The sequence below is a fragment of the Lactuca virosa genome, chromosome 4 (genome assembly GCF_052849685.1).
Source record: "Lactuca virosa cultivar CGN04683 chromosome 4, Lactuca_virosa_CGN04683_v6, whole genome shotgun sequence".
In the NCBI taxonomy this organism is placed as follows: domain Eukaryota; kingdom Viridiplantae; phylum Streptophyta; class Magnoliopsida; order Asterales; family Asteraceae; genus Lactuca; species Lactuca virosa.
In genome coordinates this window covers 89,829,939-89,854,810 of record NC_136429.1, presented here as the reverse complement: position 1 = coordinate 89,854,810, position 24,872 = coordinate 89,829,939, and the positions used below count along the sequence as shown (strand labels likewise).

At 33.0% G+C, this 24,872-nt stretch overlaps 1 long non-coding RNA gene across 8 annotated transcripts; it reads left to right on the top strand.

Annotated features, from left to right (window-relative positions):
* The first annotated feature begins 15,585 nt into the window (after positions 1-15,585).
* LOC145106236 (uncharacterized) lies at positions 15,586-23,733 on the top strand. 8 transcript variants are annotated; one of them, XR_013707520.1, is made up of 11 exons: positions 15,586-16,197; positions 16,283-16,700; positions 16,776-16,882; positions 16,980-17,125; positions 17,233-17,283; positions 17,370-17,446; positions 17,552-17,602; positions 18,037-18,155; positions 18,605-18,726; positions 18,832-22,711; positions 23,522-23,733. It is a non-coding gene; the product is annotated as an uncharacterized LOC145106236 (long non-coding RNA). The 8 variants fall into 8 exon arrangements; XR_013707519.1 differs by having other exon boundaries at positions 15,587-16,197; positions 16,283-16,882; positions 23,522-23,731; XR_013707517.1 differs by having other exon boundaries at positions 15,588-16,197; positions 16,776-17,125; positions 23,522-23,730.
* The last annotated feature ends 1,139 nt before the right edge of the window (positions 23,734-24,872 follow it).

Genomic DNA, 24,872 nt, shown 5'->3' with positions numbered 1-24,872 from the left:
ATCATTACATTTTAACACCAATCATTTCCAAGTTGGAGTGTAATTGGTAACCTTTAATTTCATATTTTCTAAGATTGAAATTAAGGTTAAAAGTATCAAAATAAAAAATTACTATAGCGATATAACTCTAATAGTAATTAATTAAATTTTCTCAAGAATGTTCACTAGGCGGCTACAACAACCCCACGTTAGAAAAAGAATAAACATGTCGTTTTGGTGTAATTACGTAAATGCCCTCACTCTCTTTTATTGCGTTTTTGTGTTCAATGAACTTTCGCCAATCAGGGGCATCATAGTCATATTCCATCGTCAGCACATTGAAAAAATAATAAAGTAATGCTTTTACAGCCGTCAGATCAGATTTCAATGGCCGAAAAGACATGGGCTTGTACGTAATTTCAGATTAAAAAAAAACATGTTTGACTAGTTTGAAGTCAATATTCAAATTAGTACAAAGTCCCACGTTTGGTTTTTCAGTTAATGATATATCCAAATTGCAGACGATGCTTCTTAGAACACTGGATATGTACTTCTCATTTGGAGTTACTATTTTATGCTGAATACGTTATATATTGTAATCTTTAAGAATAGTTCAATGTAAGAAAGCAAAGTTATCATTCTATAATAATTTTGATTCTATAAGCCGAGGCCTAAGCAGCTACGTAAGTTTATGTTAAATATATAGCTTTCCTTTTAAGAAAGATGAATGCTTAATATTATCAAAATATTTCCAGGATAAAATGTAATTTTTGAAAGGTTTATAAATTCTATACTTTGTATGTTTGTAAAATATTCAAGGTCTATGTGTATAGACGATACAAATGGGTGTGTTAGGCAATATGTAAAAACCAATAAATATTAAGAAAGGTCCAAATACGTCAAATGATATTAGGTGGTACGCTAATCTTGTTTTATTTTATAAATAATTGAGATAATCTTTACAAAAACCATTACGAAATTAAATCGGAATTCTTTAAACAACTTTCAAGGATGAAAAGGCTTAAGTCATTTGAATTTGAGGCACGAGCCGTGTCCGTCAAAACTGTCAGCGGAAAACTGAAAGCTATGGCTTTTATTTATATTGAGAAATTAAATTATCTCCTACCTTTTATTCCTACAATTATTCCTACCCACTAAAATTATGACAAATCAACTTTCAATTTAATTTTATTTGATATATTCCTAATATAACATTAATGAGTTAGTTAAAAAAATATGGAAGGATGACACTTGTCATAATTTTATTGGGTAGGAACATTTGTAGGCATAAAAAGTAGGAAACAATTTAATTTCTCATTTATATTAGATGTGTTCGGAAAACTTAAGGATAACTTTTAAAAATACAAAATTACATTAAAAAAAAAAAAAAAAAAAGGTTAAAAGCTTCCCAAAGGCTTAAGACATTTGTCTTGAAAAGTGTTCGTCAAAACTAGTATTAGAAAGTTGGAACCTAAAGCTTTTGTTTGTGTAAACTGTTAGCAAACTAGCTAGAATTTTTTTAAAATGTAAAGTTACATAAAAAATATAAGTTAAAAACTACTTCAAGTATTTTCTAGGTTAAAAGTTTTTTTGTTTAAAATAGTATTTTAAAAGGGTGTTTGGCTAAGGTTATTTTCCCAGCTTATTTTTTATAAGTTCATTTTTTCTAACTTATTTTTCACAAATTTGACTTATTTTCTTAGTGTAAATCATAATAAGCTCAGAAGTTGAAAAATAAGTTATAAAAAAAATTAGCTTATAAAAAATAAGCTCGGAAAATAAGTCGTAAATAAGCTTAGCCAAACACCCCCTAAAACAAGATTTCAGTTTTTTCTTAAAAGCTAAAAAATCATAAAAACTCTCATAAGTTCATTGCCAAAAACACCCTTAGTCAATTTGTAGTTAAAATTTTATGCAAATTTAGATTGGTTGGAGTGGGCAACGCCCTCCGACGTTTTTAGAAGAAAAAACAAGAAAACAGACATTATAGGATGTGGTGGTGATAACGGGAAGCAGCGTGCAGGCTAATAACGCGCAAAAACGAAAAGGAGGGACGGTGTTTGTGATGTTATAACGTGGAAAAAACGCTCCATAGGCGTTGCCCACACCTAACAGCCTTAATTCATTAATTCTAAACATAATGTGTAATCAACAAAATGATAAAATGAGAAAACATCAAATAATCACATATTAAAAAATTGCCATAAACTAATCATTCTTTTTGTAAAATTCCTTTGAAAGATTCCGTTAATCTACGGAATTAGTTTTGTAACAAATTTCAAGTTTCAATAACGGTTTAAGAAATATTTTTAATTTTGCGAAAAAACAACTATTTACTATTTTTTTGGTTGATTTGGAAGGCGCGGAATAGGCTCCTGTTTAGAAGGGAGATAATTGATCCTCTAAAAACGACGGATGACATCTAAGTTTGTACTTTCAATTGGATTAAACATAGATCAAGTTTAGTTTCTTTAGATTGGTCTATTTGGATTAGTTTCTTGATGATAAACTATATTTTGTGATATATCTAGCTTTTTGTTAGTCTTTTTTGGTTTAACACCATTATGGGATGTCACCTCACATGTCACATTGTCCATGGTGTTATAACACCATTATGGGAAATTCATAAATCTTTGAAAGCAACAGCCTCTAATACTAACGAACGTGCACTATGATGACCACTTGAATACCGTCATTTCCATGCAACTGGACAATTTTTTTTTCCATTTTTAGTGTGTACAATCGATGCTTACAGGCATTATGGGAAACACATATCTTTTTTCATGTGCCGCGTACAATTCTTGCATATCATGCAATGAAGGTTTCTACAAATAAACGTCATTGAATGTTTCAACATCTTTTGACAATCTATACAAATTTTCTCTTGCAGTTCTTTCAGACATTCTTATATAATCGTTGAGTGACTCCCCATAGCCATCAAACGAATGGCCGCAACACATTTTTGCAACATTGTGAATACTCGCCTACCTCTAGCATCATATCTCAATTGGAAAAATCTATACCAAAACATATATTAATTATGTAAAAATTTGTATTTATTTTGTATAAAGATATAGTTAATATGTATTAAAGTTAAAGAAACGATATATGCTTTCCAAGACGTTGGCTATCCGTAGAAACACATTTCTACTCAAACGAAATCTTCTTTTGAAATCATTTGGCTCGTAGACACAATTATCCGTAAAAATAATCACAATATAGATGTTTGTGTCATTCCTCACGATTTATGTTTAACATCCCACATTTTGTTAGTAAAGGGGCTACATATGGTTGTAGTAACTCATTAGTGCAATACTCGTACATCATAATAATGAACATATCATCATCGTCATCGTTGGACGAGTCGAAAGGGTCTATAATTTTTTTTTTTGAAAAGTTATTGAAATTATATAGAATATAGAGAAAGAGAAGAATGGTGTGAATAAATTTGAGTTAGGGCTGTTTGGCAGGATATGAATCAGGGGTCTAAATTTCTAAGAATGTCTGAATTTTTAAGATCTGAACTTTTAACATGTTGTTTGGTTGAAACTTTTGAATTGTAATACGACTTTCATCGAGTTCAACCGTCAAAAGGGGAACACCATAACACCCCCTTAACGAGAAAGGGGTGGTGTTCATGGCGTTGTAACGCCGTTTCGAGAGCTACATTAGCCATAACGCCCCCATTCACGACCCCATACAATATGTTCTTATATATCATGCAGTTTCGTGGAAATGAGATCCATTTTGTTTAAATTTTGAGCCTTAACTATAATTTGAAACATAATTTCTTTTATTAAAAAATATATGCAGAAAAGTCCAATTATTTTCGAAAAATAAACGATGGTTTTATGTAGAAAAATCTCATTATTTTGGAAAAAATTTAATATAGTCCAAAAAGTTTTTTTTAACAGAAAAGTCTCGATTGTTTAATATTTTTCCCAAATTAACGAAAAAGTCATTTTTTTTATATTTTAACAGGAAATGACAGATTATGTAATTCTTCCAAAATAATATGATTTTTATGTTCAAAAAAAACTTTTAAGGCTTTATCAAAATAATTTCCAAAATAATTGGACTTTTTCACATAAAACCCAATAAATGATTAAGTCCCAAAAAAAGGTTGAATAAAATAGTCCAAAAAACCAACTAATTTCGTCACTTTTGTCCATTTTGACATGTTCAACAGTTTATGAAACAAAATCGTTAGTTTTTCAAAAATAATAAGATTTTTCTACAGATTTTCTCAAAATTTATATATAATGTATAAACGTATTTTTATGTATTTTTATATATTTTTATATGTATTTGTATATTTTTAAATCTTTTTTAGAGTTTTTAATATATATTTTTTATGTATTTTAAATGTATAAACATATTTTTACGTATGTATATGACTTTTTAAATATCTTTACGTATTTTATGTATTTTGGTATATTTTTCATGAATTTATGTATTTTTTAAGTTTTTTTTTTATATATTTTTATGTATTTTAAATGTATAAACATATTTTTTTTTACTTATTTATATGTATTTTTAAGTATTTCGGTATATTTTTTACATATTTATGTGTTTTTTTTACTTTAAGTTTTAGACCTTGTAAATGGAAAAAAAAGCACTACAATACTTCAAAACAAAGATTTTTCAAAGACGGTCCTTAGCAATCAACGTAATTTTAACAGATAATTTTTTTTTCTTGAATTCAATTTGCAGATGAACAAAATTTATGAATATCTTTATTAATTTTATTTTGCTAAATAACTTTTGGTTTCTGAAAAAATCTTTAATCATAATTAGTATATCACATAACACAATTTTTTCTAATTTACGAATTATAATTAAAGATTTTATCATAAACCAAAAGTTCTTTAACTAAGAAAAAGTAATAAAGATATTCGTAAACTTTGTTCATTTACAAACTGATTTCAAGAAAATAAAAGGAAGAATTTACCTGAAAAAATGGCATTGATTGCTAAGTATCGACTTTGAAAAATGTTTGTTTTGAAGTACTATAATGTTTTTTTTCTTCATTATAAGGTATAATAGTTAGCTTACAATGAAATTTAAAGTAAAAAAAATACATAAATACGTGTATATATATATATATATATATATATATACACACACACACACCAAAATACATAATAATACTCAGAAAAAATATATAAATACATTTATACATTTAAAATACATAAAAATATGCAAAAAAAACTACATAAAAACTTAAAAGTTACATAAATATGTGAAAAATATATCAAAATATATAAAAATACTTAAAAATTCATATAACACATATAAAATAAGTTTATACAACTAAAATACATAAAAAGATTAAAAAATATATAAAAAAACTTGAAAAACATTTTAAAAGCGAACATAAATACGTAAAAAAAATTATATAAAAATATGCAAAAAAATACATAAAAATATGTTTATACATTATATATAAATTTTAAGAAAATCTATAGAAAAGTCTCATTATTTTGGAAAAAGAATAAATTACACGAATCGTCCCTCGTACAGGTGTCAAAATGCAAGTTGAGTCCTTAGTTTCAAAATTAACGTGGACCGTCTCTTATATTGCAAAAGGTTGCACATTTCATCCCTACAAACATTAAATGACTATACTCACTGGCGGACCTTAGTGGAGCATTGGGGGTCCCGGGCTACTGCTCAATTTTCGGCACGTAGTGTAAATTTTTTTTTCTTTTTTGGTTTTTTCTATTAGGTGCACCGGCTTGAAGTACGAGGGACATTGTCACAACTGGCATTTTACCAGGAAATTCTGTGATCATGTAAACGTCAACTATGATATGTGACATCCCCATTTTCACGGCAAGAAAAGACCGATTTTGTTTATGCTTTATAAAAATCAGAGTACTTCTTTTAATAAAAATCTTGCGGAATTTGTTCCCAGAAAAACATGATAAATACGTTATCAAAGCATTTCCGAAGAAATGTATTTTTATTCATTTTAAAACATTTGGGATGTCATCGTTAATACAGAAACATAAACATAAACAGAACTTACATTCATTTACACTAGTGATCTATATCTCTTTTAAATCTCTCAGTGTAATGTTACTTCATATCGACACATGTGATACAAATAAACTGAGTGGGTCAGGTTGGGAAACCTGGTGAGTACATAGGGTTTTCAACCCACAATAATATAATAATTATGTTTAAACATCAAACAATCAACCCAATTACCCATCCCCATTATCTTCTTTACTCTTAAGGATCTACCCTAAGAATCAATCATTCCTCGTTCATTCATTCCTAAGGATCATCCTAAGGAATCGGCACGAAGTCCATCGTTGTCAATGACACAGCTATCAAGCACAGCTGCTAGTTCTATCACTTAGGCGCAGCTACCAGAATTGTGACATTCTATGTGAGGCGCAGCTACCAGTATTGTCCTTCGAGCACAGTTGCTAGGGTTATCTCGTTTATTGACAGTATCGTTTTCGAGAGTCCACTCGCAATACATGTCAATGGGTTTTTAGAGTACACCGATGAACACATCGTTCACAACACCTACAGGTTGCGAGCCTGCCAGTGTTCCACTGGACTGTCTAGAATAGTCGTGGTTGTCATCCATACTCTGCTAGATGACGGGGCCATCATTTGGGAAAGGCTTCTCACATCGTCCACCTCTCACACTCACCTCGTGGTCTATAACACCTCTCAATTCATCATCCAACTCATATTCCATCTATTACATCTACCCATGTTTTACCCAACATATTCTCGTAGATATATATATATATATATATATATATATATATATATATATATATATAGTTTAAATCATTTAAAACATGTATAAAATCGTTCATCCAGCATAGATAGCAAGTATACAGATAATATGCATACATAGCACGTAATTTATATAAAATACTTCATATCTATGTGTAAGATGAAAGTAACTATGCACTCACCTGAAAATGTGGTGATTCTGCCTTCGAACAGCGCTTCGTTATCTCAAAACAATTATCCCTCGATAAAACCTAGTATCAATATCACTAGGGTTTAGTCTAACGTTAACCGCGACTAATTAATAGTCTAACTATTATTACTATTATATAAGCGTTAAACGATACTTATATAACCCATAATAATAGCCCAAGTACTTATTATAAGGTCCTAATAACATTACCATATTAAAACATAAGCTATACTAAAGATAGGTTAGGTGTAGCTCACTTACAGCGGGTTTTTCTCAAAACCGAGCTTCGCTGGAGCAGCGTTTCCGAGCCGAAAGGCTCTTTTCTTGGGACTCCGGGAGCCTCGGGGCTTCCTTCGGATGCTAGGGGGTTTACCTAGACTTTAGGGGGGCTTAGGGAGCTTAGAGAGAGTGTAGAGAGAGAAAGAGAAGTTGGAAGGTGTGAGAAATGAGGGTGCCCCGGCTCCCTTTTTATAGGCTGGAAATGCCAAAAACTCGTCGAGTTGGCCTCCAACTCGTCGAGTTCCAGGCCAGGTGTCACCATCTGGTGGCTAGCCTTGGGGAGGAAGCAATGGCCAGGATTGCGCCACGTCACCCGATTTCGCACAACAGCCTCCCGACTTAGAAAAATCATAACTCTCGCATACGAGCTCCGATTTTGACGTTCTTTTTTTCCGCGCGTAGGTAAAAACAAGATCTATAACTTTCATTTAGACTCCGTCGGCTAATTCTCGACCGATCTTAAATTTAACAGTAGGAGGAGATTAGGTTGTTAAATGACCGCGAAGAATTCGTAACTCCTTCATACGGACTCCGTTTTCGTCTGTCCTTTTATCGTTGAGTTCCTATTAATGAGATCTTCAACTCTCATTTAGGTCGCGTAAGCCAAAAACTGCTCGAACTAAAATTCGAGTTTCGGGCTGTACACTACTAAGCCGAAACTTCGAAAAATGATAACTTCCTCATACGAAGTCAGATTTGGGCGTTCTTTTTATGGACGCTCTCGGTTTAACGTTTTCTACGACTTTCATTTAGATTGCTAAGGCTAAAAGTCGCTCTATCATAAATTCACTATTTACGCTTCCCGGTGCCATGTCGGTTTTGCCGTAAAACTTTGACGGGTCATAACTTCTTTGTTATAATTCGGATTTCGGCGTTCTTTATATGTACGGAAACCTTGAGACATATTCTAAAACTTGGTTAAGATTATTTATTATAAGTAATCTTTTGTCGAAAAGTCGTTTTCGACCCCTATTATCTCTAAATTGACTAGCCCGGATCTACGGGCGTTACATGATAATACTTGTAACTCTAACTTGATATCATACACTATGTTCATTCTATGACCACAAACAAAGCAAGATTTACAAGTGAAGTTCAAAACTCTACACAAAGTATCCAAATAGTCAATTGGGGAGTTGAAAACCCTAGAGACCCTGGTTCAAGTTCATTATGGACTAGGATTTCCTTATTGGGCCTAATGGACCAATAAGCATTCAATCCAACTACATTGGGCTTAGAAACCCTATTTGGATTCTAATGTGACCCAATTCATAAATCTATAATATTTTGGACCATTTGGGCCTAGAATGATTCATTCTAACCCTAATGGGCCTTATTGGGCCATAAATGAATTAATTTGCCTTAATGGGCCATAAACTCCCTTTCTTCTTTCAAATGGGCCGTAGACCACCTAATGAGCCCAATGGGCCGAAAAGTAATTATTGGGCCTCATAATTTCGAACCAAGGCTAGAAATGGGCCAAGCTAATCCACCTCCTTTCTCTTTAGCCCATTCTCGGCCCAAAGAGGAAAAGAAAAGAAAAATTAAGGGAAATTAGAGGATTAATGAGAGCTTGCCACCTCTTTTTTGCATGGTGGATCTCCATGCACATCACCTCACTCCCTCTCTCCTCTCTCTTCTTCTTCTCGGCCGAAAAACTTCACACCACCCTCACTCTCTAAAAAATCTTTCAAGCAAATTCTCTCAAACACTCAAGAACATCCTACTTCCTTCCATCCAAATTTTCGAGATTCTAAGTTTTTCAAGAAGATCTTCACCAAAAATCATCTTTCCTTGGTAAGTCCTTACATATCTAAGTTGTATAACTTCATTCTTATGTTAAGATCACTCCTTCTAAGCATTTTTGTGACCATACTCTTAGAAAACCCCCATAAGCTCAAGATCTATTCAAGGAAGGCTTGCTAGAACCGAAAACTCTTCCATTTCTTCTTCAAAACCGAGAACAACAAGCAAATGTGAGTTCATACCCCCTTGTTTTCGGTTTTTACTTGTTTTTTGGGGAGAATACAAGTATTTATGTGTAGATTTATGTATTTATGCATGTTATGTGTGATTTTCTTGGCTTTTGTTTGTGTTTGGGTGAAAAACTCGATGAATCTATAGAACTATAACAAAAATAAGTGAGAATCACAAACAAAAACACTCTAGACACTATACTACAAAGTTAAAAGTGTTATAAATGCCTAAGTTGTGAAAAACCAAACAAAATCTTGTATAAGGATCATTTTTGGAAAATAAACAAAAGTTTGGGGTCAAGAGTGACACCTACGGTTTTATAGGGGCTAAAAGGGTATTATTAGCCTAAAAATGAGTTTTTATAACAAACATATTTTTCTAAGGTCAAAAGTGTAAAATTTGGCATTTTGGGCCTTAAGGTGGGCCTCACGGCCTATTGGGCCCAAACTTGCAAAAATGTCAATTTTTGGGGATTAAAATGTTATTTAATCAAAACTCGAGCCAAAAATGAGAATAAATAAGATTAGGGGCTGAAAATGACACTATCTCAAGATTTGGACCAAAAATGTTAATTTTATAAAAATCCGAAAATGTCATTTTATACAAATAAGGGCTGAATTTGTAATTTTCTGCATAAATGGATTGAAAATGTCATTACATGTATTTTTGGGCCAAACCCATCAATCACTAAACATTTGGGGCGAAAATGTAGATTTTATAAACTTATGGACTAAAATGTTATTTTTAATTTAAAATAGACCAAAATGACATTTTATGTAAAATAATCGTTTAAATGTTCAAATTAGTTCTCAAGGGACCTAAAGTGTAAATTTTTATAAATACGGGTTCAAATTATAAAATTTTGACGTATCAAACTAAAAATATCATTACAACAAAACATCGGACTTTTTATAACGCTACAGATAAATAATTCGATTAAACAAAATACAACAATGGTGCGATTATTGGGCCTAGTATTTGCTATACATGTTTATTGGGCATTTGTGATCCAATTACATGTTTATTGGGCCCAATGTATTCATCACATGTCTATTGGGCCTCAGTGACCCAATTACATGCTAAATGGGCCTAATTTAGCTTTTACATGTTATTAGGCCTTAGTAGCCCATTTACATGCTAATTTAGCCTAGAAATAACTTACATGTTAAATGTGCCATAGTTGCCTTTCCTTCATGTTTGTTGGGCCTTACCTTTTCATTTCATACATCATCTAGTGTTCGAACTTCTAAATACATATAACATTATACAAATTGATGTGGAGACAAATGGGATCTAGTGAGACGTGTCGGTTGACACCACCGAGTGTATGCCCGTAGCTTGTAGTTATAATCAGAGTCTCCTGGAGGGAGAGCGAAAGTTTGTGTATAGATCTATACGGGGGTGACTCCCCCACACCTGAGTTGTTCGCTACAGTTAGACTAGGCCAGTCTAGGGTGACAAAACCTTGATCGAAAATCCGGCGTTTGGAAAAATGCCAAGACAGCCAAATCAGTCACTATCATGTATGGTTATAACAACTCATATAGAGATCCATTTCCATTAAGATATTACGGAAAAATTAATAACTTGTAAGTCATAATGATACAAAACATTTCTACAGTGCAAAGACCGTGACATTTATATAAATCAGAAAATATCGGATTTTCTAGGGAAATATATTATTCAAATACCACTTACAATAGAAAGAATACAAAGAAATTTGAGCTGCATTCCTATATGTTACTACTATGAAATTCACACATGCATTTATACTCGATTTTCACATAATTTTTCAGACTTTTACAGAAAATATCGGATTTTCTGGGTTTTACAAACAATACAAAGACTTTTATTCAAACATGCTTATGAACTCACCAACATTATATATGTTGACCGTTTTCAAAATAACTTGTATTCTCAGGAAATCGTTAAGCAGAAGGACTTTCAAGTGTGTATGGATTTATTTTGTGTAACGTCACTCATCGTACTATTAATACTTTGAATTTATGTAACCTGTGACAATGTACTTGATGTGAACAATACCAGCTGTAATATGTAATGTTTGGTGATGAATGTGTTATGTTTCATGAATATTCATTGTGATGATATTCAATGTGTAATGTTTGGGGGTGTGACAGACACTCCTACTAAAACAGTTTACGTCCGCCACTGACTATACTACTCTTTTTTATTTGTTTTTCATTTATTTTTCTTGCTTATTCTTACTTTTTTATTTTTTATTGGAATAAAATTATTCTTTATGGTTTATTCTTTCTCTTTAAAGATAATGAAAAAAATATGAAAACGTTTTTGGAAGTTGGCTTTACAGAAGGAGGAACAAACATTAGGCTACTCCGACGACTATTTCTTAATCTCCTCTATTTCTATTTCAAGCAGTTTTCGGCGACCATGGACCTCTCACCACTAGATTTACCTTATCGTCGACCGCACTTTAGCCACTTTGTCGCCGCCGATCCCCGACCTGATGCCTCCTAGGTCTTTGAGATCTATCTGTTTGGTGCGAGATCGAGGTTGTGTGTGCGAAGCTGCCAAGGCTAGCACTACCCCATTCGTCCTCATTTGATGTGAAATATGATGGGTTTTAGGCATAACAAAAACAAACTTAAAACTCTTAAGTGTGCATGCAACCTAAAACAAGATCTATTTTTTCACTATTGAACTTATAACTAAGAACATCAAAATAAGAACCCTAGAAACCCTAGGCAGTTTTTGAAAAACAGAAGAAAAAGTTTAGGATTACATACCTTATTGTTATTATAGCAAATAACAATCATCCTTGACTTGTAGAACCTTTGGAAGCAAACACCACAAATGTCGTGTCTCTTGTGGTTCACACCCAAGCTAGCAAGTAGGAGATTATGGAGAGAGGAGAGGGGAGAGCAGAATTTCGGTCAAGCCTTGGGAAGGAAGTGATGGCCGAAAATCAAAGGCCTAGGATCTCATTTATAATGCAACTAGGAAACCGTAGATAACCCTGATTTGAATTAAATAATATTAATTCAAACAAGGGTTTGGACCGTCCGCGCGATGCTACGGAAGCCTGATATATTGAAAAACGCAACTCGACATGGATAAAATTTGTGGGAGAAATTTTGAGACAACTTTCAACATAGTTACCTTCAACCATAGCCCAAAATTGCAAACTACAATGTATTTTCTACCACAATGATGCTAATTTATGCAATTTTATGGTGATGATCTTGAGCCAACATATGTTAATCATATAAAATTAAGCAACAAAACAACTGTAATTACATTCAAACATTTGTTAATCTTTTATCATCTTCAAGAAATAAGAACATAAGCAGGGTGCTGAAAAAATTAGAAGTCCCAAGGTAACTCTTTGCAAAGTGGACCACACAAGTATAAAAATAAAGTTTCTATCTTAACAATTATGTATAGAAGGGGCGGACAAAAATAAAAAAATTATGGGAAGCCCGGTATATTGAAAAACGCAGTTCGTATTGATAAAGTTTGTGTGATAATTTTTTAGACAACTTTCAACATAGTTACTCTCAACCATAGCTCCTACCACAATGATGTTAATTATGCAGTTTTATGGTGATGATCTTGAGCCAACATATTTTGATCATATAAAATCAAGCAACAAAACAACTGTAATTACATTCAAACGTTTGTTAATCTTTTATCATCTTCAAGAAATAAGAAACATAAGGAGGGTGTTAAAAAATTAGAGGTCCCAAGTTAGATCTTTGTAAAGTGGAACACAAAAGTATAAAAATAAAGTTTATATCTTAACAATTATGTATGGAGGAGGCAAAAAAAAATTGAAAGTATATCATATTTGGTACAATACTACAAATAACAATTAATAAATAAATAATAAATAAAAATTAATATTAATGAAAATGAGAACTATAAAACAAATTATGTAAGGGACAAAAAAATATAACTTTTTCTATAAGAATAATCAAAATTGTCATTTTCAAATACAATCTTATTTGTTTTTTATACCAAACGTGTTAAAAAGTAGAATATGATAGAAATATAGTAATTTTGGTTCTGGAAAAAATAAAAACCAGATGAATAGTAACTATACTCACATACTCAAAGTTGGCAATTATTATATATACAACCTGAGCGTTGCAGCGAGTGGCTCTTTTGTGAGGTGGACTATAAAAATATAAAAATAAAGTTTCAATCAAAAGAATTATGTACGGAGAAAACGGAAAAAACTAAGATTTGAAAGTGTATCTTAATTGGTAGATAAAACTGTAAAATTAGTCCCTGTGGTATTCAAAAAACTTTGGATAGTGTCCAAAAAGTTTCCAACTTGCATGGATGGTCCAAAATCAAGATTTTTCTGTGATTTTGGTCCAAAAAAACTTGAAAGTACGATTTTGTCCTTTTATTTTCTTTTTTCCTTTTTATAATTATTTTAACGTTATTTTAATTAAAAAAAAAGAAATTAAAAGAATTAGCCACCAACCACCCCATCACTCTCTCTCTCTCTCTCTCACACACACAGAGTAAAGAAAAACCCACCTTCACCTCCCCTACCCCCACTCCCGATCTTCTTCTTCTCAGTCCACCTTTAACTTAAATTACACACGCATACACACACTTAAATACGTTGCCATTTAACCCTTTCTTTATTCACAACGAACAATCCCTCTCATGGTGGTAGTAGATGATTCTGGTGGACTTCCGTTGGTCTTCTGCATAAACCATCAAAACTTCAGATTACCTTAAAACCATGGGGCAGGGGCTTAGCTGCAGAGTACAAGATGAACATGGCTTGTTCACAGCAGTACAGTTTGGCGATTTGGAAGTTGGTGCTTCCTCAAATATTGTTGTATTTGACCGATTCGATTGATGGGTAATTTTAATTTTGTATCTTTGATTCATATTTTATCTGGGTTTTGATTATTTCTATGCTTTTGGAGAATCGATCAGTCAATCCTAATTCTTTGTATGGTCATAAACATGTGCGTTATTTGCTCTCATTCTCATTGAATGATTTGAAGTTTCTATAATTTTTCAAATCCTTTTTTTTGAATAACAAATGTGAATTCTGGAGCTCTTTAAAACTTCATTACTTCCTTAAGAACATAAATGATTTTGTGCACTTTGATCAAATGGTATCAGACTCCGTTGATGTTGGCTGCAAAACATGGGAAGATCGCTAATGTTGTAAATCTTATTGAAGTCGCCATTACAGTTAACATGAAGCTTTTCATCGTCATCATCATATTCTTCATGAGAAAGGTGTATGGGTTTTCATCTACGCGCCAATGGATATTAATCTACAAAAACCTTAGAGGGAAAGGATTTGCTTTGATTTTTGTTGTTTTCAAATGGGTTGTTGGCGTTGAGAATCAAAGTGGGTGATGGTTGTGAGTCTTGCAATGTTTTGGGGGAGAATAAGCCATTAAAGAATCGTGGTGAAGATCTCAAAATTTGTGTTAAAATCGAAAAAGAAAAAGAAAGAAAGAAAGATTTTAGTAACTTCCATCGTGATGAAGAAGGATTAAAACCTAAGTGTTTGTGTGAATGTGTGTGGGAGGTTGAATTTGCAGGTGTAGGGTGAGGAAGGAGAAAGGAGAGAAAGTCAAAGAGAGATGGAGAGAGAATGGGAGGGTACGAGTGGAGGGATGGGGTGGGGTAGCTAATTCCTTTTTTTAATTTTTAATTAATAAATGATTAAAGAAAATATAAAAAATACAAAAAAAGAAATAAGAAGGGCAAAACCGTCTTTTCAAGCTTTTTTGACCATAAAAATCTTGATTTTGGATCATCCATGCAAGTTGAAAACTTTTTGGGCCATATCCAAAGTTTTTTGAATACCACATGGACTAATTTTGCAGTTTTGTCTTTGGTATAATACAACAAATGACAATTGATTAAAAAAATTAAGAAATTATATAACAAAAAGTAATATTAACACAAATGAAAACTATAAAAAATATATATAATTGATGAAAAATGTAACTTTAAAATATAGTAGAGAAATATAGTAGAGGATAAAAATTAAAATTTAAAAATACCAATAATTATATGGGGTGGGGTAGCTAAGGGATGGCAAAAATGGTCCTTTAACTATACCTTTTTGTTGCAGTTTGGGATTGCTTTTTCTATACGTATATATTATGGAAACATGCATCTGATTTGTCTATTCCACCCCTTCTACTTAGCTTCCTTTGTCTTTAGTGGCCTTTCTCCCGTGGTTTTTGGTTTCTTTTATGGAAAGGGTTTACGTAATGTTTTTGATTTGGCAAAAATGGTCCTGTAGTTTTGCTATGTTGACAAATGTGGTATGTTTTTTTAATTTTTTTGCCATTCAAGGTGAGTGGTCAATGCCTGGGTGCGTGAGTCATCGACTCCATTGCTACGTGTCATTCTGTTGATCTCATTTCCACCGCTTCTTTCCACTAATTGCTCCACCGTCTCTTTCCCTCTATTACAGGCTATTCTCTCTCTCTCTCTCTCTCTCTTCTTCTTCTTCTTCTTCTTCTTCTCCCACCGTTTCTCCCTTCTTCATTCTCTTTATCTATTCCTGGCTCCCTCAATCATCGCAGACGAATTACCGATTCAAAAACCCCATCATACCTCCGATTCTTCCTCAATTCGCGATCCCTCCGATTCTTCCTTAATTCGCGATCGCACCTGCTGCCACCAAAACTGAGTTGATCGATACCAACACCTATCTGCCTCGCTCTCAACCTTCACTATCTACATTCGGAGAACAGCTTACACTCCACCCTATCATCATCTCCGGAGGAATCGATTGCACCTTAAACGATAAGACGGTGCTTCTGAAATCGGTACCAACACCTCATCTCATTCGATTTCCCGTTGATTTTTGAAAACGACTCAAAACCTTTCAATTTCTTATGTGTTATATCAATATGAAATCGGTGGCTTGAAGATTTGTTTTGGTTCCGGTTTATGCATATCTAATTTTAGGCTTATCTCTGCTATCCGACGCTCTATTTTCAGTGGATTTCTCTGTGGCCGACAATTAACAGGTTTACCTCTTAAATTACCATTTTTTCATGTTTGATTTCCCTAATCTCTGTTTCATTTCCCTAATCTCTTTTTAATTTCTGCTAGGCTTGGATACGAGAGGTTGACATAAGGGGTTTGAAGAAGCCGACTTCTGTTGAATACACTCGATTTTGCCGCCACCCTCCTCATCGCCACCTCCGATCATCTCCATCACAAGAACGTGTTTTTCCTTTTTTTTGCTGATATCTTGCTTTTTGCTGATTTTAGTGATATATTCAACATAATAACTTGGGATTTTGTTGATATATTGAACACAAGAACCATAATAAATTGACATACAGTTAGGTTATTTGGTTATCGTAGCAAACCAGTTGAAACATATGCCTAAAATAGCATTAAGTGGAAGTTTTTACACAAAACGAACTGAATTGGATTTTCAATAAGAGAATATGTACCACTGGTGGTTCAGGGCTTTGGTTTGTTACCACACGGCTTTCAAGGTGTTCCGTTCCATTTCTGTCAAGTATGTTTGTGTTATGTTGCTACCACACACGTTTTCAAATTTAATTTCCATACTGATACCTTACTACCTTTTTAGTGTATTTTGTATTCTACCTATTCGATTTGGTTTTCATTCCAAATGGGTTTCCACTAATTTGAAGATGAGTGGTTTGGTTTGGTGGTTTTGATAAAGATGTCTAAGAGGTCAGCTTTCATACACTTTTAACTTTCCGCTATTGACCTGCTATAAACCTTTATTGGTTAGATGTCGTGAAAACAACTGAATTGCTTTTATCGGAAGGATGAGAAAGATTCAGGAGATACTAAGCTCAACACCGCAGAAATGACACAATTTGTAAGTTTGTTGCCCGGTTCTCTTCTTCTGGTAAACATAATTTCCTGTTACCATTGGAGCCACATGTAACACTTTATGTGAGTGGGGTTAAGGTAATTACCAATTACTAAGTAACACTGTTTCTAATTATTAGCATTAAATTAGTAAGCAAAACTAATGTTTATTAATTTTGTTTGTGAATGAATATGATATGATGTAGGCATATGATGACATGATCGTTGGTGAACATTCACGAGATATGGATCTTGATGTAGGGATATATGTTATTCTTGATTAATAATATAACATTTCAGTTTCACATTACTTTTCAGTAATTTAATTATTATCTTTTCACAGGTTAATCCTATAAGAAACAAGGAACTTACAGATCAGCTGGAAAGGACGAGAATGTCAAATTGTCACCTCCTCACAGAGTATGTCTCTCAATCACTGAATTTTTTAAAATCTTGAATCTCTCTTCTTCTCTTTTATAAGTTTTGTGGATATAAAAGATGTATGTGGCTTTAATTTATATGCAGATGACACTTGAAGAGGCTATAGGCTATGTGGCTTCTGATGAGCTAATTGAGGTCAGTATACTGTATACTCATATAAAAGCTCAAGTTATTTTAAATTGCAAAAATGTGTTATTTTTTATTGATTTAGCCACGGTTTAGTTTGAGTTCTTTTGACCAATTAAAAAACCATTATTTCAGGTTTTGTAAAAGGACAAAATACAGAAAAAAACTTAAAAACACAATTTAGATTGGTTGATACAAAAATGCATTAAGTAGGCTTTCCATTTTCACACACATATATAATACGGAGTATTAACAATTAATAAGATCCATTCACGAAGAATCCATATTTAGGACTTCAATTAGTCACCCTACTAATGAAAGAAATTAGACAGGTTTCATGAAAACGGATGTGTTGGATTTGGAGTGGTCAACTGATGGCACATTTCTTATATGCTTATTTGATTAAGTTTGTGTTTTTGTTTTTTCTTTTGTTTTTTCTTCAGGATCTTTGCAGTAGATTCTAGATGCTCATTTCCATTATGTTCAAGGTGTAGCATGGGATCCTTTAAATAAATATGCAACTTCACTTAGTTCAGATGGAAACTGTCACCCACCTCCTCAGGTTAAGTTGTGATCATTTCTACTTACTTTTTTTTTTTTAAATAAGTTTCCATTGAGTTGACTTCTGAAGATTTTAATCTAATTATTTCATTATGAAATTATCCTTGGATGGGTATTCCTGCAACATTTCTTCTACTTACTCTAAAAAAAAGTTTCCATTAGTTTGACTTCAGAGGTTTTTACCTCTAATTTGAAATTATCCCTAAACGGGTATTTTTACATCATTATGATTTTAGCCTTCTATAAACATGGGTTCCTTGAGGATGCAAAGGAATTGACATTAGAGGGCATTTTAGTCACCAAATATCATTGCTTAGTAAGGCTGTGTACAAGTCGAATATAGCATTTATGCATGAAAAATATATATATAGTAAAAGTTACCAGTGATATCCGTAAATCTTAAACCGCAGCCATTTATTGTAGATAATCTTTTTGTTATGTATTTTGTAGGTCAACTGACCATTCTGTTTGTATGCTTCACTAGAGGATTTTAGTTTCTAATGGAATTGAGTCTCCTGTTCATAAATTTGAATAACTTTGAATAACACAAAGCTCCTGTTCTTTGTGTTCAGGTATCCAATATTTTTTTTGGTTTCGTGTGTATATACTTTTTCGCACATTCTTTTTAATTTATGAGTTTTGGTGTTTTGTATTTACAACTCTTTGTATGTTGGTAGTGTTGTCTGGAGAAGCTTTCTGCGTTAAGGAGTTTAGTAGAGGACGGTTGTGTAAATATTTGGGGTGTAAATATTTGGGATCATTGACAGGAAGGTCATCTGTTGAAAACCCAAAACAATATAAACGTAAACAGTTAAAAAAGATATAAAATACTTTCAATTGCAGTCCAATAGGAATCATTTTCTCCAGAAGAGATAAAATAACACAAAACTCTAAAAAATTGTCGCCATAAAACAAAATCAATGAAAACCTTCAATATCAAAAAAATTTAGAATATGTGGAAGCCAGGGTCGTATGTGCAGATTGTATTCATATGTGCAGATTGTATTCATATTTGTCAGCCCGGAAACAACATCGAAAGCTTCTGGCCCCCGCGTAGCGAGGGTAACCTTTCTAGTTTAACATTAAAATTATAAGAGATTATTTGAGGGAAAGCATATAAATATATAAAACTTACTATGAGCAAAACTAAAATTGCTATCTCCAGAGATTTTTTATAGATTGTATTGACGGCTTTACATTTTTATTATGATTTGGAATTCACATTTAAAAGAAAAAATGTGAGTAGAAAGAGAATTAAGCAGCCAGCGAGTATCTGGGTATCCATCCATAAATGAATGCCTGGATAGCTATCAATGGCCAAGAATCAAAATTGAAATGAATAGTAAATGTGTGAGAAACTTTTTTTTGGTAATTAATATATATATATATATAATTTGGTAATTATTCAGCTTTCTAATTATCCACATGGATAATTCTTGAAACCCTAAAAGTCTCTAGAAACCGTTCACCCTCCTGGTGGAAGGTTCTGGAGCCTTTTGTTCAACTGTTGAATAATTGTACTTTAGACCTTGCACTTTTAATTAATTCTATTTATCCTGAAATTAGTTTAAGTTAATTTATGATTAATTATTAATTAAATATTAGTATTTATATTTAATATATTATTCTCATAACATATTAATAAATTATTTATTTCAATTTATTAATCAAGAATTTGATCAACCTCTCTCTCCAAAAATTATCATATCCAATTGCTAGGTTTGAGGGCAACCCAGAAAGACTGTGTTACGATCAACTCAAATATATATCAATTATAGTTATGGGCTTAGACGCTTAATCCAACAAAATACACCCATGAAACAAAAATAAAACTTTTAAGCTTCTTTCTCTACAACTCGGAACCGCCACCACCATACCTACAAGCTCTAAGAAGATCAGGGTTCACGTTAGGGTTCAGGGTTTACAAAACTAGTTCTTATTTTACTAAACTCTCAAACAGAAAAGCATTAGGGTTTTGAATTTTCCAATCTTGCATCTGGGTATATTTTTTGGTGTGTAGCTTAAAATTTAGTGTTATGATTTCCTTTTTTTACTTGGGTTTTTACATGTAGCTTGAGTTTTGGCTTTTATTTTTGGGATTTTGATTTCATATTCATTTTATTTTTGGATGGTATCATTTGATTTGGTGTGGTGGGGGTTGTTAAAGGTGAAAGGTAGTGCCTAGTGGTTGTCAAACTTGAGAAATAAGACAAGGAATAGGGGTTTCTGGTGGTGGCTATGACATTTTAGGTGGTGCTCCATTTTCCAGTGTGGTGCAAATTTTTTGGTGTTGGTGGTGGTTATTGTTCTTAAACAAAAGAGAAAGAGAGAGAAATTGTCTTGTAAATAATATATTTTTTAATAATTAATAATAATCAGAAATGTCAAAAATAAATGAAAAAGATGTAACACTCACTCTAGGTATGAGTTTATACTTGGTATGTTTAAGTTCAAAAGTTGGGTTTTGTGTTTTACACCCCCCCCCCCCCCTCGCATGGTGTTTGGCTTACCACGACGTGGTAATGCTAATTCACCATTGTAACATACCAAAAATATGAATAAAATTTTTCATTTTAAACCAATCAAATCATATAGTATTTGTCCCAAAAATCCATCATAGTAAAAATGTATCATAATCATCAGAGTAAAATAACAATCATCAATGTGGAAAATCATCTTAGGGAAATGATGAAGAGTCAAGTCGGGCCCTTCCCTTTGGAATTGGAAGAACATGAAAATGTTCAACCACAAACCGTAAGCACAAAGCTTAGTGAGTTCCCAAAATACCACATACCATACATACATTGTCATGGGCTACCCCCATGGTCTTCCATACAAGTGTCATGTGCTACTCTCATGGTCTTTCATACCATTGTCATAGGCTACCCCCATGGTATTTTCTTGCATTTCCTTGGCTACTCCATGGTCTTATATAAAAGTGTAATGCTCTACCCCTATGCTCTTTCATACAAATGACACGGGCTACCCCTGGTGGCTTTAATGCAAACATCACAAAGACAACTAGCATCCTACACAGTATAGTGAGAAGACTCACCTGTCTCACGAAGTTAGATAACCCACATCTAACTGCCACAAAACCGGTGCTACAATACACCTAACAATCAAACAAGTCTATATCCTAGAACTAGCACTTAGACCAAAAGTCAACCCTGGTCAAAAGTCAACCGTCAAAGTCAAGTGTCCAAGTCAACTTTGGAGAATCGTCATGTCGTGACCTCCTATTGGTCACATCATGGCATAATAAGGACAAAATAATCACGGGACCCTCCTCGGTCACCACATCATGTCAGCCAAAACGTCACGACGTGAAAACTGGTTTAACAGCTTATTGGATTAAGCCATTTTCCATCGATTCCATGAGCTCCAAAGCTCAGATCTGATTATTCCCAAGGTCTTAATGGACAAAGTTTCCAACTTTACCCATTAATACATCCCTCTAAGCCAAGATCTCAAATACAAGGTCCTTAAAGGCAACTCAATTCATGAAATCAACCATTAAGCACTTAATTCTTAAGATATTCAATCCAAAACTTCGAGAAGGGTTTTAAGGATCGTAATGATCCCTAAAAATGCACTACAAACAATATTACATTTAGTGGCACAAATGTTTTTATGCCACTATAAATTGAAAATCACAATAGCCCGCTCCTATTTCCCTGAAAATTATAATTTCAAGTTGCCCGCTCCTATTTCCCCCATCATTAATAGAGGATTTCGTCCACCCTAAACTTAAAAAGTAAAGAAGGAAAAAAGACTGGTCTCGATCATATACCCTAATCTCCGTTCCTTCCCTAGTTCCAATCCTTGCCCAAATTCTCGTGGATCTCTACTCACTTGCCAATCGTTCATAAGAATATTTGGCGAGTACTTTCGGCCGCTTCGCTCAATCATCTCCAATCCTCTGTTTATTTTTTTGAGTTCCGATAGGGCTTGTTGTTAGGAGATGAACAACACGAGTTCCAATTAGGGCTTGCAGTTGGATCCCTCCCGTTTACAATTAAGAAACGTAAGTTGTTTGTGTTCATGTATTTTCTGGTTTTTATTGATTGCATCTTTGTGATTTATTTCTTTTCATCAAGAGGATGATCTGGTATTTTCTGGTGTGTTGGAACGACCCTGCTATCCAAGTTCAACAAGGTTCCATTCCTTTTAGTTACCTAATTAGCGTTTATGAACTAAAATTTTGTGAATAGTTTAAATTCATAATTCTGTTCTTAGTTTTTCCCCAAAATATTAAATTATTAATCCATATTTTTGTTTAAACGATAATATGTGTAATAGATGGTGGCGATTAAACCCTACCCATTGTCTTTTGAGTTCTCCGTGTATCTAGTTCTTGTCTCTGGCTTAGACCGAAAATGATCTTAATTGGTTAAACGAGCTAGAAGACGACACCTAATTTGTAACTTTACTATGATGATGATTTTTTCAACTTGTAGGTGGAGATATTGGACGATGTAAACCAAAAAATGTATCACTTACAATATTTTGTGTTGTTCAACAGCTTCTTCAACCTTCGTCCCTACAACCTCACAGGTAAACACATGATTTGTTAAACATCGTATTGGTGTTTTGGATCTTTATGGTCATGTGTGTTTTTATATGAGAACCAAATCAGTAATAGTTTTGCTATTAATATTTTTTTTGTGAGTTTGAGTTACTTTGTAAGTCTAATGATAACGAATGTCAAAAAAGTGTTATTGTTGTTTTTTTGGTTATTATTATTTTTCTTTTTAGGGTTTTTTTTGCTCATGTTTCATCTAAAATCATTTTTTGTATTATGGTATGTTGTTATTAAAGAAATAATTATGTTTACTGTTTTTTGTAAAACCAAAAGAATCAAAATCAACTCCATGTACCGTAATTTAAAGCTCACATGCTAACCTGTCAATCTTTTTTTTTTCAATTATAAGTATGTATTTATCCCTAATGACTCCCCTGTACCAAAGCGAAAGCATGTTTTTATTATTGAGAAAGATATATGTCATTGAAAAAAATATTTGACATAACTTGTAGGAAATTAGAATAAACAGATGATCACAGTGGCAATGTGAGATGCCTTTCTTCCAATTTTTGTTTCTTATTCGTAAAATCATATGTTGATTGCACTATTTTTCCTTTTGGTTTGGTAAAAAATTAACTTTTTTTTATCTATTTTTTTTTTGTAAAAAACTATTTAATAAGAAAGATATATGTTATTCTAAAAATTATTTGACAAAACTCCTTGTTTTTTTTCTGCTTCATGGTGCCATTATTATTGACAAAGATGGTTTGAGTACTAGACACTAATAGCTTCATGGATCGGTTTTCTTTGGTTAACATTTGTGTCTCCTTTTCCAATTTCAGGTTTCAAAGAAAGTGAACAAGATAGAGAGCAAGAAATGGAAGTCCATGGAGATGGAGCATTACTAAAGCTTTTAGATGCAAAGATAGAACTTGTAAAGTAAACATTGACACCTACTAAGAAGCTCTTGAAGCTGTATGCTAATATTTAGTTCGAGGTCAATCATGTTTCATGATTCTTCACTAATAAGTATTTAGTTCGATAGGATTATGTTTTGAGTATTAGCACAATATTTAGACCTATTAAACTTTTATGAATACATTTGTATTTTAAATATTAAGAATACGGTGGTTAGACAAGTTTAAATTGAAGTAGTGATTTTGTGTTTTCTATTTATTATCTTTATTGTCTTATTATTAATTTTTATCCATTTAAAATAAAAAAATAAGACCTAAAATATTTATATAAGTTTTTTTAAGTTAAAAAAAGTGTCACTAAAAATAATATTTATTTTAGCACTTTAATAGTGGCATAAATATAGTGTCACTAAAACCTACAAGTAATTTAGTGACATAATAGAATTGTGCCACTAAAACCCCAAAGGGCTGCAACGACACAACCAAAAGTGCCACTAAAGGCTTTTAGTGGCAGCGCTTTTAGTGGCACTTTTTATTTGTGCCGCTGATTGTCCTGAAGGCCTTTAGTGGCATTTTTTCAGTTTTTAGTGGCACTTTTTATATGCCACTAAATGTCATTTTATTTGTAGTGATGCAAACTTTATGGATATGAATGTCGCATGTTTGTCCTTCCTAAATCTAGGCCAAAAGATGCAATATGACCTTAAATACCATGCAAGGTCCCCAAATCACAACCACATCCTAGATCTGTGAGATATAATGCTCTTGGAACTCAAAGAGATCATAAAGTTGCAGACTTTATCTCTTCTACTCGTCCCATCTTCACAAATGGGGCAAAACATGGCATAAAACCTAGATCTAAGAGGCATACAACAAAATGAGGGTTTGAGTACTTACAAGAAGTCCAGAAGATACCACAAGGATGATGAGGGGTTGCTTGGAGGAACTAAGCACCAAAACTTCTTCTTTTCCCTTCAAAACCACCAAAACTTGCAAAAGTAAGCTCAAAAGCTTCAAGAGAGTTAGGGTTTGGCCAAAGGGGTGCTTGGAGGTGATGGAGGCTGAGGCTGGAGGAAACCCTATCCCCTCACTTCCTTTAAATAGGGTCCAACTCTAGAATTAGGGTTTTACATCTGATTAGTTGTCACGTCGTGACCCATAGAGTGTCACTGTGTTATACTTAAATGATCCATCCCGATTTATGCGGCCATGTCACGGCGTGATGGTGTTTCCCTCACGTCGTGACCCTCCCAAAAATCACATCAAACTACACATT